Below are 18,204 nucleotides of genomic sequence, written 5' to 3' on the forward strand. Positions count from 1 at the left end.
CAGAGTGCCCCTGATCCTGCCTGTGGTCCAGGCCGGGTTCTCTACCTTTCCATCAATTCTTTGAGTCCCTGAATTCCTTCCAGACAATTCTCTTTTTAGCGAAGATGATCTCAGTTGGTTTCTGATGACTGCAACCAAAGCACCTGACTGATTCTGGTACCAACCTCATGGTGAATGAATCTTCTGATCGAGTAAATATAATAGTGGTGGTTCTGCGGCCAACATTTCTGGCTCTGTGGTTCTTCTGTTTATTGTTCATTAACTAAAAAGCTTAGCATTCTAATATAATGAATTGGAATAAGATGACTAGAGAAAGATCAGGACAGTACCGGAGTAGGGAACAAACAACTCTAAAAAGGTCTAGTTGTGCAACTTATTTCTCAACATAGAATCTAAACATCATAATCATAGCATTTGGGGACAGCTAAAATGATTGATTTTACAGAAAATATTTGCTGTTTAATTACAGGATCATATGGGTCTTTGGCAACCAACAGATGCCAAAACAGACTTTAAGCACCATCTTGAGAAACTTGTGATTTGCTTAGTGTGCTTTTAATTTAAAGCATATGGCTTCAGATTCAACTGCAGTGTCCAAAATGAAGACATTAGCAATCACTCTATTGGAGAAAACACAGTGTTCCCAGATCTGGTCTTTTAGTCTGTGTACTCAAATGGTTCTGTTTAGAGGCATAAACACTAAGCAGCTCTCCCTGTTTTAGCTGGGTATTCCTGGTGTGCATGTGTCATCAAAGGACCTCACAAACGAATTCCCCTGCAATGTAGGGTGCTTGGCACCAGGGCCCGCCTCCATCCGGGTAAACAGAGCACAGTTTGGTCACTAAAACCTAGAAGGCCCAGAAAGAGCATTTATTTCGTGCCAGCTCTTCCTTTTTCAGTTTCTCAGCCTCTTAGCCTAGCCTGATTCTTCATGGCCCAAGGGGAATCCAGCCATCTTGTGTGGAAATTCAGAACTTCAGCCCTGCTTCCAAGACCCATCTTCATGGTTATGGGCTGAGGACTCAGGTCCATTGAGACCACATACTGGTGAGGAATGGCCAACGAGGAAGTAGAGCCCGGTGGTAAGAACATGGGCCCTAGAGTCAAGTGTGAATCACCTGGCTCTTTTCTAGTAACGTGAACTTGAGCAAAGTGTTTCAGTTTCCTGAGTTTCAGTTTCCAAATCCGTAAAATGGGGATAATCGTACCAATCTCACAGGATTGTTATGCGAATTAAATAAAATCACCCATGTCAGAGCTAAGAATCTAGTACCCAGTAGCCATAATAACATAATTAGGTATTATCTTAATTATTATTAAAGGCAGGACCTATGTTATCTCTGCCTCTCTGCTCTAGGCATGTCATTCCTTTGCTTAAATCCAATACCTATTTAATAAATTGCCTCCCACGGGCTGGGTTCTGTGTTTTAGATGCTTTTACATTCTTCTCAGTGTGTTGTGTTGCTTAAAAAATAGATTTAGATTTCTCTACTTCTTTTCTTCTGTGTCTTCACCCTTCCTGTCTTAATTACACTCTATAAGACTTTCTCCCCCATTTCTGTGTCATGTTCTTGATCATCATCTATCTCCTTACTACCCAGTAGAAAGGACTATGTCAAACTAAAGCATACAGTTCTGTTAGTACTGGCAGCGCCCATTTGGCCATACTCCAGGTAATTATGACTATCTTTACATCAAAGGAGAGGCATTTCAGAAGGTGTGTTGAGTCTGTTTTATTCTCTGAAGAGAGCTCTGAGTAGTAAATATCTTCCTCTCAAAGATTTATGATAGTTCTTTATACATTAGGCATAGTAATCTGCTGTTAAATGTAGATGTTACAAATATTCTTCCACTTTATTGTCTGCCTTTTAATTTTGTTTGAGATTTTTGTTTTTGTTTTTGTTTTTTTTTTTTGCTGTTTTTATCTGCTTTGTTACTGTTAAAAGGGTTTGGGGTTTTGGGTTTTTTCCCCCTCATTTTAATATAGTCAACTCAATAAATTTTCTTTTCGAGTACCAAAGATCTTTCCTACCACCTAATTATATATTCACCCATATCTTTTATCATTTTAATAACCGTTCTAATATTTAGACATATATATATGTGTGTGTGTATATATATATCCTTAAAATGTTTATCTTTATCTAGAATTTACGTCGTCCAAATGATTAACTTCATGAATCAACCATCATTGTTCACTTTTTCCCTTTTTGGAAAGCTTGCCTTGCTATCTATAACAGTGATGGCTCAGTGGAAGGGACTAGTCAAAGAATGCGAAAGCAGCCTATTCGATATGAGCAATAGAAAACTCTGAAGACAATTGCTTCCTTGTTTATATAGAGTTTAATGATTTGTTGTGACATATTTTAATGGTTTAGCCTTTTAATTAAGTTTCCTGCTGCATTTGTAACAATATTTTAAATGCAGAGTGAATCCCTCTTAATTAATGGCGTTTGTCTTCTCAAGAGTGCTGAGGCAGAGAAAAAAGCTTAAGATTCACTCTTAGGTCCTTTTCACTTTTTGTTTTTGCTCTTCTCACTCTAGCCAAAGTTTTCATCACCTCAGCTTGGACTACTGCAGTGTCCTTCTTGCTTTTCCTTTTGTCCCTCCTCTAATTCATTCTACATGCTACTGCCAATTACTATATGTCATTCTCCTAGCCTCCCGAGGTTCACAGATAAAAGACAAAACTTTAAGACTGACTTCTAAAACTTCACAACCAAACTTTATGTGTTTCCAAACAAATCTCCGCCTTTCTGCCCCTGAAACCCACCTTCCTAATTAGTGGTGATCTTAGGGGAAGCCTGTGAGCACTTGGTTTCCATAATACATTAATTAGGTCCACGAAAAATCTCTTCCAAAGAAAAGGAGTATTATTGTTTGAAGTTGAAAATACTAATTGTCCATGTAATATAAAGTGTGAAAGCATCTTTAGAAAACTTAGCCATTTTGATAAAATCTAGTAGCATATTGTCCAAAAAGATAAAATAAAACACCATATACTTACTAGGTAAACCATTTGAGAGCCCATATCATATTTCTTTATTCTAAAAGATTGTTTTCTAAATATCCTAAAACTTTCATATGTGTTCTCTCCTTATTATTCCTATGGCTTATGCTTATTATTCCTAAACTCTAGGGTTACTGATATTCCAGATGTCGTAGGTGAAAGAGTCACAAAAACACCAGCCATCTTTCTTATCACAAACTATGAAAGTAGTAGTTATTCCCAATCTAACCTTCTTTAAAATTTGGGATAACGATTGTTTAATTAACATTGGATAAAAGTATTGTGTATTCTTGTGCAAAGGTTTTATGTAATCACTTAAGTAACTTTTTTAATGTTTTTCAAATGCTAAGGAAAACCTACATGTTCATCAATGGAAAATTTGTTAAATGATGGCACAGCTATAAAAATGTAATACTGTGAAGTCACAGTTATATCCATATATGCCTATGCAACAGCCTCTATGTTATACTGAAATGTGAAAAAAGCAAAGCACAGAGCGTAGAAATATGCTCACATTTCAGGTGTTTTTGGGTTTTGATTCTGCTTTAAGGACAGGGGCTATACCCTTAGAATTGTATCAGGACAAACTATTTCACACTGTACAATAATGCTAATGGTTTCCTCCGGAGCAAGGATTTAAGGTTCTGGGAGGATTTATTACTCATTCTATAATCTTTTGTGCTATTTATATTCTTTCCTATACCTAAAGTGGGTGAATTTTTCAATTCAGAATATTAATTAAACATTGTTTTGACTAAAATTTGTAATGAAATTTTATTCTCATTTAATAACCCTTAAGCTAAGAGGGAAGTGAACTGTACTAAGAGATACAGAAACCAACTAGGTCAGTATTTTTAGAGTTAGAGGAGAAAAATAAAAACTTCTTAAACAGAAGAACATTCTTCGATGACTGCATATTTTTCAGAACTTAAGAGACAAAATAAGACAATGCAAGAATATAAAAGCTATATTAATTAAAATAACCTAAATAGACTCCTTCCAGAAATATAGAAAAAGAAAATGGAAAAAGAGATGATGCTTGAGGAACATGTTATTTCAGAAAGAGCCACATAAAGCAGATGTGCAAGATTATAACTGGTTAGCTAGTTCGCAAGCCCACGTTTTTGCTGATGGTAGAAAACAATCTGGTAGATGCCAGGTAAATTCAATCACCTCTAGGATTTTTCTGAGTCTCTCTTTAATAAACACTATTGATTCTGAGCTCTCCTTCCTCACCTTTCTTCTCTTTTCCCCTTCTTAGCCAAATTTTAAAACATCTTTCACTGTACCTATTGCCTATATTTCCTCTCCCACAGAACGCCTTGGGTGCATCGCCGTACTGAAACACATGTGTCAGGGTCGTGGAACACCTCCAGGTTGTCGGATCCAGGGACCTTCTCTGTTCTTTTTCTTGTTCCACCTCTCACGGCCTTTGTAAACCGTTCCCTTTTCCCAGACTCTGTGTAGACTCACCCTCCTGGCTTTCCACCAACCTCATGGCTGCTCTCTGTTTCTTACTAAAACCTCTACGTGCTAAGGTTCCTCAGGCATCCTAGAACCTTTTATCTTCTCCCCGTATTCATGTTCCTCAAACATGAAATTCCATTGATATGTCGATGACTCTCCAGTTACTATGTCCAGCTCAGATCATGTCTCTGGATTCCAGACTTGCTTCCCACTTGGCATCTCCATTCAGATGTTTCACAGGCATTTCACACTTAACATGTCCAAAACTGAACTCTTGGTTTCTTCACAGCCTCAGAAACCTTAATCTTTTTTTGGTGTCCCTATTTCAGTAAATGGCCTTCCATCCACTCAGGGACCCAAGCCAGAAGTCTGGAAGTCATTCTTGATTGTTCCCTTTCTCTCACCTCCACGTCCAAGCCATCAGCAAGTTCTTTTTTTGACTTCCACACATATCTCGATTTTGTCAACCTCTTTTTCTCTTCACCACCACAGCCTTGTCTGAACAACCATCGCCTCTGACCTGCGGGAGCCTCTTCACTAGTCTTCTTTCTTTCATTCTTGTGCCTCCATGTGTGCGGGACTCCTACCTGAGATAATGATCTTTCTTGAAGAAATAAACTGTCTTACATCTTCTTTCTTCCCATTCTCCTTCAGTAGCTTCCCATCAACTTAAAATAAACCTCATATTCCCTCCATGGCCATCAAAGCCCTGCATGACCTGTCCACAGCCTATTTCTCCACCTTTATCTCACATTATAACCCTTTTCTCATTATAGTCTAGCCACACTGATCAGATCTAATCTGCCTGGAAGACATGAATATGGTGTTTGCATGTGCTGTGCCCTCAGGCTGGCATGCTCCTCCACCCCCACTCTCATCTCTCTCCACTTGGCTGGCTCTTGCCATTTGTTAGGCCTCAAGTTAACTGTTACCTCTTCAGGGGCGCCATCTCCCTCCACCCTATTTTTTTAGTTCCCTCACCTACATGATTCTGACGTAAAACACCTAGTTGTTTCTTAGTTTGCACTTAATCATATTTTATAATAATTTACCTGTTAAGAATTGAACTCCATCACTAGGATGAATTAAATCTTCATGAAGGCAGGCATTGTGTCTGACTTGCTCACCGATACATCCCTACAAACTGACACATGGAAGACAATAGATTATTAATACCACTGTGGATTTAGGAATGTGCATTTTTTTTTGCAATCATTTTTCTAACTTCACTATGATGTTCTTATAAAAAGAAAATAAAGTAATAAATATGTTCTCTTAATAAACAATTATAATTTGGAAGTAAAGGCATTCATAAGTAGAAATTTATATTTCAATTTTTCAAAATTATAATAACTTGAATCATATGAGATTGCTGCTATTAGATCATTCTTTACTACCAAATGGCAATTTCATAAGGTGCAAAGTAATAGTTAAAATAGACATAGTTTAAGCCATTGTGTCAGGATAGATTAGATTATGCTGCAGAAACAAACAACCCCCACATCTAAGTGGCTTACAACCACAAAGGCTTATTTCTCACTCATGCTACATCACTATGAGTTGGCTGTAGCTCTGGTCTCTCCAGGCTTCTCTCCAGGCCCAGGTTGATGCTGTAGCAGTTTCCATCTAGATCATTGCTGATAGTTGTGGTAGAGACCTGACAAACCAATTGCAGTTTCTACCTAGAAATACACACATCCTTTTGAGATATGTGTGTTTCACCGGACAATGGAAGTCACATGGCCACTCCTTCATTCAGCAGGGTAGGGAATGTGAATCTTCTGGGAGAGGCACTTCAGGGGCAGCAACAGGAGTATTTACTGTAAAAGTAATATAACCTACTATAGTAATCCTGAGTAGCTAATGCTTTGACCTGGTAGTAGGTACCTAAATTTCAGGTATATGCTCTAACAGTAAATAGTGGCTTCATGCCATTTGGCCTCTTCGTAAAAGCAATATTATATAGTAAAAATATCAACATTAGTGTTCTGACTTGTATTTAGCATTTTATAAGTAATAATTTAGGCTTATTGTATCTAACAGAAGCTCTAGGTTAAGGCACAATGCTTTGTGTGGGAATATAAAGAGTGACAAATGTTTCTAATTTGAAAGATATGTTTTGTGAAGGGGAAATAATATCATTAGGAGTCATTTACTGTTTTAAACTTTTACACCTTTAAAGTTCCCTATAGAAAAAAATCCAAGGACATTTAAGAAATTTCAAGTGTGTTTCTGAAGGCTTTTTATTGTACTAAGTGTGATGATAAAGTTGCAGGCATTAAGTTAGTGTGAGACCATATAGGTTCTGGACTAATTTCATTGCTTACTTATTAAATATTTTCTCTTTCTTTGAGATACAGATATTTATAGTTTATAAATTCCAGACTTCTTAGTACAGTTCGAGGGATATAAAAGAACTGATTATCAATAAATAGACATTAAAAGGATAGCACTTGTAAACATTGCTTTGAGTTCCCAGTGGGATTATACAAGATTGAAAGATTCACAGTTCACTAAGAAAACTTTCCAGAAGTGATAAACAGAATGTCTGATACTCTCATCTTTCCTTCTCCAGAGCCAGTACTTCATATTCTTATTACTAAGTTGTCCTTCACATAGAAGCTCTTGGAAGGACATCACCCAGTAGAAAAAAAACACATAACTTTAATTGTGGCCTCAGTGTGCTCCAACCGATTCTTTCAAGCCTGAAGTGGGTTTTTTCTCCATGCTCTTAGTCCATCTCTCATGAAATTAACCATTGATCTGAAAGTCAGAAATGCAAATCCAGAGAAAACTGGAAGCATTCCAAGGCCCACAAATAAAAGGTAATTACCTAAGGAAAACTACAAGAAAGACTTTTGTTTTCCACCAAAATCTCCTCCCCAGGCTGTTAGCTATGTCGTACATAGGCCCAATCGATACATTAGCGCTTGAGAACCAAAGTCCCTTGGAATAAATTAATCTGTCAGGGAAAGAAATAAACAAAGAACAAATTAACATGTTTTAAGACATTGCTTAAATTTTCATAAATATAGACCTTGAGATGGGATGATGAGTTCCCAGGAGCCAGAGCTAATATTTGGTTGTAATTAAGAGTTGCTCTTTCATGTTTCCTCTGATGTAGGTGGGAAATTGCCCATGTGCTTGCTGAGTTCCTTGCTCATGCTTCCTCACAAATGCCTGTTTACTTCATTAATAAGAAATAAATGTCTCACAAATTACACTGGTGCACTTAGCTTGTTTCACTTCTAGCTAACATTAAAGTAACGAAATGCTGTAGACACACACGTGTACCATACAAGCAGGTATTCCTTCAGGAACCTCCATTTATTAATGTTTAGTGACCGAAAAGGATCTAATGACCTAATGCATGGTAGAGTAGACCCATGCATAGGCTTTGCTCCTCCCTGGGTATAGGTAGGGAATGTCAATGCTGATGATTAGCAGGAAGGCTAATAACACATTAAGTTACTCATTTGTAAAGACTATGTAAGGGCTCGTTTAGATACAAGAACCAGAAACCCATCTCAAACTAGCTCAGGCCAAAATGCAATTTATTGGAGTTCAAAAATGTCACTAGGCTGTTGTTTTTCTCTCTTTCTCTTTCTCTCTTCCTCTCTCTCTCCCCCCACCTTGATTTCCCTCCCTCTCTCCCTCTCCCTCTCTCTCTCTCTCCTCCAACTCTGTCCCTTTCCCTCCCTCCTTCTCTTTCTCCCTCCCTCCCGCTCTATCTTTCTCCATTTCTCAGGGCTGCTTACCCCTTTGGGGCTGTCATTTTCAGTATTGGTAAAATGGCCACTGCTAGCCCTGAGCTTATATCCACTAAGTAGAATTTGAAATCCCAAAGGACAAAAGGCTCTCTTTCTTCCAGTGTTCATATCTCAGCTCTCCTAGAGGATCTCCAGCCCTGCCTGGCTTGTGTGCCCATCCCTGAACTAATGACAGCGGGTGGGAAAGGGGAATTCTCTGAGCCAGGCCTGGGCCGCATGTTCAGCCTTATTTGGGAAAGAGGGAGAGGAGAGGAGACCAGCCACACCCAAATACTTGAAATGTGTTTTCCATAGGAAAGAGGAGGCTCTCTTATAAAAGCAGAGGGATAGAGATATTAGACAGCAAAACAATCAATGTCCACCTGGAAAATTTTATTTCCATCATATCCATTATGCTCAATTGCTGAATGCAGCAAATTTTTCAAAAGGGGAGGCCAAAACAGGATATCTGTATTATACATCAAGTCTAAGCTCTGTCGACAAAATTATTACCCTCTATCGGGTGGTCAGTAATTTTCTATCAAGTTATAAACAAAAACTCCTGTGGGTCTTGAACAGCAGAAGTGAGACACCTATATGCATTCCTTTTTCCAACAGTGGTAGCTTTCTCAAATAAAATGACTTTCTTTTTATTTCCCACTACATGTTTCAGTATTATTCTACTTCATGAAATGTATTTGCACTAAATATACTATTACTTACTATTACTAAATCATTCCCAGGAAAATGAAACAGAGTACTAACTTTTTATCAGTTGAGAACTTTGAAAATGCTAATTTCTATGTTTGAATATTTTCATAACTCAGCACTCTTGAGGATTTTGCATTTGGGTAGTAGATGAAATCCGAATTGCATATTTTGATATGAGATGCCTGTTCTAATTATTGAGCAATTTATATATTGCAAAGCTAGTTTATATAATTCTCAGTACATGGAGACAAAGCTGGAAATATACTCTTCAAAGCAATATTATCACAGAAAAGAAATGAAAGTCTCTGAAGCAAGTAGCTGCAGATCTGGGAGACCAGAAAGAGCCACTGAGTCTATTTGCCTCTTTCGGAGACAGGATAAGCATAGCTTGAGCTCTGCTAACCTTTGCGTGGGACTCACAGATTAACCCCGGCCAACAGCATGGCAAATTTATCAGAACTACAAACAAAACATGGACAGAATTAGCAGGTCAGCCTTGTTGACAATTAGATGAAGCCTAGAGCCTCGTGGAATATAGAAATGGCTGATTGAGAACAGTCTGCCCAAAATAACTTATAACATCACGTAGAAGCAATACTTTTAACCCATGACTGGGAAAATTTACTTAAATAATCTATCAGTAAGTCATATATCTTAAATGATTATGCTTTTTTAAAAAAATTTTAAAGGGCATGATCCAGAGTCATTCAGCAAAACATAATCAACAACAACCAGCTCCTGGAATAATATTTATTTGCAGCAAAACTTCACCATTTGTACAGAATGGGAGTCTCAAGGACAACAGAACTAAAGGGAACTACAAATTAGGAATGGAAGCAGGAATATATTTTAATATTTATCTTTGAGGGCTTCATGCCTGGAAATTAGAGAGGACAAGGTAGAAGAATTCAAAAGCCTCCTACTATTGTGTTCAAGAAAATAAAATTTTAAAAAAAGATGACACATTAAAGAGACCAGCAATGATATTTTATAAATCTTTGAAAATAGTAACCATGGATATAGCACTATTAATTTCCATATATCTTCCCTTATTCATAAGAAACTTGTCAGATTCTTTCTCCCTTATTGTATCTTATTGTATCTTCAATAAGGTGCTTATGGATTTATTTTGCTTTGCAACACAGAATATACAGACTGAAGCAGGGATTTTTCCTCCTCTGTGGACCTTCAGTCAAATGTACACATTCCAAATTTCATGAATCAGTTTTTGAATCCCGTTTCTTCATTGGTCCAAAAATCTTTCTTGAAGAATAGAAAAATATTTTGTCTCGAGCAACCTAGTGGATCCCCAGGCCAGCTCTCATGGACACTGAGTGAGTCCCACCCATGTAGCAGCAGTGGACTGCTGGGTGACAACATCTATTGATACCTGGGCAGGATAAGAGAGCCTGGACTAAGCCATCCCTGCCCTACAAAGCTGCACTTCCACCAGTTAGCATAGACATTAGTGTATCCTGCCTGTTACCTGGTCCACCCTTTGGTCCAGCCCCCATGAATTCAATATTTTTACAGGGAGAAGCATTTACCTGGCCAGGAGAAACCTGGTGGAGCAAGGGCCACTGTTGGTATATATTTGCATTGGAGGTTTATAGGCAGTGTTATCAGGCCTTGGGAAATGAAATCCAACAGTGTAGTGCTCAGGATCTTAAGGACAGTGGGTTACTCATTGTGCCCTGCCCTACTTTTTTTTTTTTTTTTTAAAGAATCTTCACATTCTAATATGTATACCATATTATTCATTAAACTTATTGTTTATTTTGTCTCTCCCTACCAGCTGGTGAGCTCCTTGAGAGCAGAGATCTTTGATCACTGCCACAGCTGCAGTGCCTAGAAAAAGCCTGCCACAGAATAGGCCCTGAATAAAACTGAGTGAACAATAAGGAGCAGATTTCACCATCAGGGAGAAAAGGACACTCTGACCTGCACTTGGCAATGGAGCCAAGGTTAGAAGGGACTCGTGATTCTGAGTACAGCATGGCAACTGATATTTGAACTCATCCCACCAAAATGAGCCTGGTAGCAGGTCCTGTGGAGGAAGACACTGAATGAGAGATCTTATTAAATTTCCTAATACTTTAGGGCACAAACAACCCTTTCTTAGCAGAGCATGACAGAAGCACCTGATATCTTCCTCCTCACTTACAAAGGACTCAAGCATTGTCTTTTAAGAACTGAAAGTTCCCACAACCTGGGTACAGGAGAAGGCATCTATCTATCTTTTGGTAGAGACCCATGCATAGCAGTTAGGACCAGGACGACAACTCAGGGCAGCCAGAGCAGATGACTCTGGTAATAGAGCAGAAAGGGCCATAGTCCAGCCTTTCTCTCTCCATCCACCTGGACTTTTTCAGTAGGCTCCAACCAGCTCTCAGCCCGTTTTTTCAAACTTTCACAAACTAGTCTACATATCAACAGCAGATTAATCTTTATTAATCTTGCTCTCATACTCAATAATTACTTTTAAGAGGCATAAAAATAACCTCTCACCAAGTTTTTATTTGGAGCACTGAACCATCCTGCCTGCTGGCACTTAGATGTCATGCCTGCTAGGGATTAAGTTGACTTTCTCTAGCCCGCTTTGCATGCTGGTCACCACTGGCCACTGCCCAAAACTCAGGCCACTCTAGTTCCCCTGTGCTTTCATTGATTATCCTACTGTTTTCTGGTTTCTTCTCCTCTAACCTATCTCTTCTACTGGCCACTATGTCCCCTAAAGTCTTCTTGAGTGGAGCCCCATCCAGCAGGACCTGGGGGTGAGGGAGGGGGTTGAGGTAGAATCCACATTCTGCTAACTTGCTCTCTATGCTGCTCTTGATCACCCTCTCTTCCTGTCATCTACTGATCTCATCTTGGTCACTTCACATTCGATGAATGTGTGAGTATTTAACTTATTGTATTTTCCATTCCCAAATCTCACCACCAGCTAGAGTGATTTTTCACAGCCATCCAGTCTACTCAACTCCTAAACTTTACAGCTCCCTACCGCTTCATGTCAATGACCTTTGTCTCCTTTAGACCCAGGCACCTACTTCCATGGGTACACTTGACCTATCAAAAGCTATTCCCTATAGGACCACAGCCTTCTCCTGGTTCTTCTGGTTTGTCACCCTCATCTATTATTCCACTGTCTTCCAAGGTCTTTGGCTTCCCTTCTACCTGCTTTCAGCCTAGACTTGAATTCAGTTCCTCTGACAAACACTCAGTCCTTCCACCCACTACCCAGAATACCTAAGCACCAGATTAATCCTTCCTCCTCTAACATTACACCCAAGCTCCTAAGTGTTATTGCTGAAAAACATACCTATATAGTCTGGTGCCACTCACAAAATAATCATCTCCCTTTTCAGCTGGGGCTATAACGCTTCCCCAAATACTAGTTCTGGACCAGGACCCACTCCCATTCCTTTCTGCATCCATTCCAAGCTTTCTCCACTCTCTTCAATTCCCTTACTCTTCCATCTCTCCCACCAGTATAATGTAGAGGCAACGATAGGGCATAACAAAGGAGGGATGGGGGCATGGCTTCATAGTGTAGTGCTTAGCACGTCTGCTTTACACACAGAAGGTTTGCACCCCAGGTGGAGCCATGGACCATACCCTGGGAGCGCCAGGCCCCAGGTGCACACCAAGAGCTCATAGGAAGAGATGTGCCACCTTCAGAGATCCAGTTCTTACCCAAGGTTCGCACCCCAAGTGGAGCCATGGACCATACCCCGGGAGCGCCAGGCTCCAGGTGCACACCAAGAGCTCATGGGAAGAGATGTGCCACCTTCAGAGATCCAGTTCTTAAGGGGAGACCACAACATCCAGGTCAGGGGTGGAAGTGTGGCAGGTGGCAGGGTGGGGAGAATTAAAGAGGGAAAAAAATTCAAAAGAGGCATGGGCTTTCATGCCAAATGAATCCTGAGTTCTACTCTCTGCTTCTTAGTTGAGTAAACTTGAGCAAGTTAGTACCAACAATCTTCCATATTAAATTAATAGAAAAACCTTTTATGAAATTTGAGTATAAGATTGGGCAGTAGGCACCAAGTTTGTTTGTTTGTTTGTTTGTTTTACCAAACAATTTACTTAAAAGAAACCTCTCTATTCCCAGGAACCCATAACTCTAACCAATGCCGTGTTTCCATTATTTAAAAATCACATTCGCATAGTCACACTTATATACCCAAGAAAACTAAAAGTTTCCATGAGAACTGTCAAAATCAGCACGAGCCCAACTAGAACTTTAAAGACAGCATTCACCCATACCTTATGCCCACAATGTTCTATCTCTGGGGATTTGCATGTCTCTTTTTAAACAAGCTTTATTCTATGTGACTGGACCTTGAATTTAAACACTATCTCTGCTAGGATGACAATAATGTGTATAAATTTATCCAGAGTTTAGGATAGAGTGATTAAAAATGATCCAGATTCAACTCTCAGAATCTTGCATTTCTGCTGGTCTGTCAACCACCTTGATTATTTCTCCAAATAATGTCCACTACCTGGATCAGTAGTCAATGCAATGTCACCTGATCCTCCCCACAACTCTGCTGACCCTAAATCTGAGTCTATCATGTCCTAGATCTTCCCTGTTTCTTTTTCCCCATCTCGGGCATCTAGAAACTTGCCAAAAGCTTTATGAGGACAACTTCAGCTACCGATCATTCTCTACAACATTAGAAAAGTACATTCCTGAGAGGAAATTTTTTTTTTTTACACGCCTACAGCACCTGGTCTTCCTAGGTGGTCTCCCATCCAAGTACTAACCAGGCCCGCCCCTGCTTAGCTTCTGAGATCAGACATGATTGAGCGTGTTCAGGGTGGCATGGCCGTAGATAAATAAGTCAGACAGAGAAAGATAGATACCATATGATTTCACTTATATGTGGTATCTAAGGAACAAAAAGAGCAAACTAATCAAAAAACAGACTCACAAATATAGTGGACAATTTGGTGACGGACAGAGGGGAGGTGGGTTGGGAGGCTGGGAGAATGGAGTGAAGGGTTAAAGAAGTACAAATTAGTTGATAGTTGGGCACAGGGAGCATGGAAAAGGGAATGCAGTTATCATTAATATGATGGCTAAATGGAGGGCCAAGGGAAGGAGGGAACACTTTTGGGGATCGTTTTATGAACATTATAGATGTCTAACCAATGTACTGTATACTTGAAACAAATTTTAATAAATAAATTTATTTTTAAAAACTAAAGGTGTACTGAAGACTAAAATTAGAACCACACGATAATGAGCTGAAAAGCAAATTTTTCTTATGAATGCAACTATAATGTTAAATGATTCTTATAATGAGTTAGCAGCTCATTCTAAATTAGAATTATAATATATCTTAAAGATCACATTATAAGGCTTCTTTATTCTGTAAGTCTAACAATCTATGATCAAAAGAAATAAAATTCTGTATTTAAACATTTTTTCTTACATATTTATAAATAAGGTGGAATAGGAGGGGGACCCAAAACATAAAAAGGAAAAAAAAAGAGAGGCACCTTAATGAGTAATGTAAACCAAGTTAGTGACCAGGTTTATGCAATATGTGACATCTGCGACTGCCACCTCTTTGTAAAATTGCCTTAGAATGACCTTAGAAAGTGAGTCCCGGTTTATTTTCAATTTTCATTGTGTCAAAAATTACAACTTAAAATGATCAACTTGGGCACAGCCTAAGTAAAGCTGTCTGGTTTTCTCTTTTTAGTTACAAATCATACTGGAGTGTATAAAATACAGTTAAATATGTTATTTGGTTCGAGCCCTGCCCCACACTTCAGGCCTCACACATGCTCATTAACTTATTATCCAGCATGGACGTTCTGATCACTAGCTACTATCAAATCATTAGACAGAATTTCCTGGGTTGGTTCCGCCCTAGTGCCAATGAAAGGTCCATTATGGCAAGAGATTGGCCTGGAAATGTGGCTCCTTGGCCCTACTCTCAAAAAGGAAGGACCCACTTTGAATATAACATCACTATTCATGTTTGCATCTGCAAAAAGGGGTCTCCATGAAGTCCCTTTTTAAAAAAAAGTCCATCTTCAACAGCATCTTTCTTTCCAGATGGTGCATGGAGCCAAGCCTGTCAGAGACCCTTAGTCTCCTGCTGCCTTTTAATGCTGGTCCTTGATTGCTAATGACCCCCAGCTGGACTGGCTCCCCAACCCATTTAACCCCTCTCTGCTGGGTCCCCATCTCATGCAGGGTGAGAGGCAGTGAGAGCTGGAAGTCGGAAGGTGCCAAGTCAGCCAGGACCTCCTGCTCTTTCAGAGCTAGTGGCGCATTTCCCGGTGCCATCGTGAATGTCCAAGATTGTTTCAGTGAAGAGCTCCTGTTAATATGGCTTTCTCTATATTGTCAGATAAATGCTACCAGGTTTCTGATTGTTAATATTTTATCTGACTAAGCCAAGATAACAGAGAAAGTGTTTCCTTTAGGGTTCAAGAGTTGAGGACTACTGATATGAATCCCCTGAAATATGTTTGGAAACTTAAAACTAAATTGCACTGAGACTATCTTTTAGTCTGGTCTAACTGAGTGCTCAGGGCAGCTCATATGTGTCAGTATACAAAGTCACTGCAAAGAAGCATGAGTGAAAACAGTAATTAATTTCCTCGCCAAGGCCTAAATCACTGTATAACTCAGGACATACCCATTCTCAGATATGCTGGTAACAGCTGCAAGTATTTAATTTTGTTAAGCTTGGCTTGTTTTTTGTGACTTTCTGGAATGTGCTTATAGCTATAGTGGTCAGGTGACCCAGAGAAGGGGAATTTAAAAGAGAAAGAAAGTTGATGGCATTAATTTGTTCAAAGATTTTGAGTCTAGTGGACAGATTCGGGTCTCATCTGGCCTCCTCATGACAAAATAACCTTCCGTGAGAATAAAAGGAAGGGAAGGGCATGAGAGGTCATCATTCTGTTTATTGTTTCCATAATGGATTTTCATTAACCTCATATAGGATTGTAAGAAAACAAGGCAAAGAAATTTAGTAATTCTATATGACCCTGAAGAACTCAACTCTTGATCTGGGCAGAGACCTGAGAGCTCATTACTTTTATAAACCTTTAAATGTTTACTGGATTGTTGGACCAAATGTAATTTTACAGTGTACTAAAGAAATTTTTCCCCAAATGAAGCACAAGATAGGAAAAATAACCCAAATGTAATTTTTTTCTGTGTATCTTCGTTTCCCCTAGATACTTCCTATTTTATTGGCTTTTTTAGAGATTAAAACTGAAAGAACCAGGGTGATCTAATTTTTCTCCACTAATGCCACATTGATTTTACTTTTGCATCTCATTAGTTTAATGCAAACAAAATCATAATTGTGATTTCCTTTTGGTCAATTATTCACATTCTTTACTATTTCTCACATACACACACATACACACACCTGCCAATCATTTATGTGTATAATCTCCCCCAAATCAAGTCAGTCATACTGATGACTGCTCTCTCTATCTAAAAATATTTTAGAATTTATGAACCTGTGTGGGTGTTTATACGGCTGTCCAATACTGACTTGTACATTGCAGTTTTTGCTCACAGCTGGGAGAAGTCTGAGTAGATGAGGTTAAAAATGCTGTTTTTTAGTCCATCAGTAACCAAATGACCCAGAAGGGGGTTTGAATGAGCCTATCTTGTGTAGCATTGAACTTCGAATGAATTGTGTTAGAACGGTGTTCTGGTGTAGTTGTGGAGAACTTCCCCCCTCAGCTCCCCCCACCAACTCCCCCCAAATCTTAGATGCATTTTGATTGGTCTTTTTTAAATTCTAACAAGCCAGTCAAGTCGTCAGCATTTATGTCCATTTCTCAGATGAGGCCCTGACAAGTGTCTGGAACTCTGTGGCCATAGCATCATAAAGTCGGAAGGGACTTTAAAGGGGCTCTTGGCTAATGTTTCTCATCCTTTTTCTGCTTTCACACTGGTTTCATGCAGCAATCTTCCATCAGGCACATCTCTCACTGAACCTAGACACACACATTGGGAAGGAGCATGACTCCAAAAAGAATAGCTCAGAATCTCCAGGCAAAAACATGTGTAATGTACCATATCACCAGCCTCTGTTGAAAAATCACTGTATCAGTCTAACTCCTTTATCTTCTAGATAAAACACAGCAGTCCAAAGGGGTAAGCAACTCACCCTAGGTTACATACCCATGAGTTCCAGAACTATGCCAAGGTCTTCTGACCCCGAGAACAGTGCTCATTTCACTACAGTTTGGAGCCCTTTGCACACTAACAGCAAGAACTGTAACCAGGTCCCCAAGTTAGAGAGTGAAGCAAAGCTGGGGATGAATGTCCCAAGATCCCCTGCCAGAAGGAATCAAACACTGCGTCACAATTAGTTTAGTAAAACCAGCACTATCTGGTGTCCCATATCCTCAAGTATTTAAAATGTCGTTCCAATCTTCAAAGACATTCTTTCATTCCATTTTTATCTGCTTTTACCCAGGACATTGTTTCCCAGCTCCCAAGTAGTTCACTAGGTGATTTGCATCTCATTAGGAGCTCCAAAAATGACTTCTTCCAGCCTGCTGCCTGGTGTCGTAGGTCTGCTCAGCATCAGATCCTGCTCTTAGATTTTGCATGTGAGCATTTTTGAAAAAGCTGAATTAATGCTGTTTTGTCACTGGGTGCAGTTTGGGTGGCCAAAGTTAGGGAACAGATGAAGTCAGTCATTCCCATGTGAAACACCTGGCTGGAAGGGAATATTGTGAGGCCTCAGGATAAGCAGTTTAAAAAAACTCCTAGAAGCAGAGAGATGGAACATGATGCAAATCTGAGTGCCATGCAAAGTAAAGCAAAAAGAAAGAAAACCCATGGCAACCTATTGCTGATTCTGTATAACTGATTCTACCATTATAGCTTTGAAATATTTTCAACTGGTTCCAACCCTCCTGAGACCCCAGAGTTTTTGCCCGACATTTGAGTTTTGCTTTAAAGAGAGTCTCTTTGGGTCACAATAGCTTTTCAGCTTTGACATTAATTTGTATACCAAAACCTCCAGAACAGCACTGAGAAGCAACATACCTCTGGAAACCAGAGATAATGTTTCCATGGTCAGCAAAATTGTTCTCTTGGAATAAGAGAAATTATTTTTCCAGCGTCCAGGGAAATTAGTGTCTGCTTTGGGCTCAAGCCATTCGATGCAGCTTCCAGAGCAAAGCAAATGCCTGACAATACCAGGATCCCTACTGGGGATGCTTGCTCTTCCCAGAGTTCCTTCTGCCCAATCAAAACTTCTC

At 39.4% G+C, this 18,204-nt stretch overlaps 1 protein-coding gene and 1 pseudogene across 1 annotated transcript in view; one reads left to right on the forward strand and one right to left on the reverse strand.

The window, feature by feature from the left end:
- MYO3B (myosin IIIB) overlaps window positions 1–18,204 on the forward strand; it is a 342,946-nt gene that overhangs the window by 314,819 nt on the left and 9,923 nt on the right. The gene's annotated exons all lie outside the window — the stretch shown is intronic.
- On the reverse strand, window positions 13,662–13,780 carry LOC112470572 (annotated as a pseudogene).

This window comes from Pteropus alecto, unplaced genomic scaffold (assembly GCF_000325575.1).
Source record: "Pteropus alecto unplaced genomic scaffold, ASM32557v1 scaffold3, whole genome shotgun sequence".
Lineage (NCBI taxonomy): Eukaryota > Metazoa > Chordata > Mammalia > Chiroptera > Pteropodidae > Pteropus > Pteropus alecto.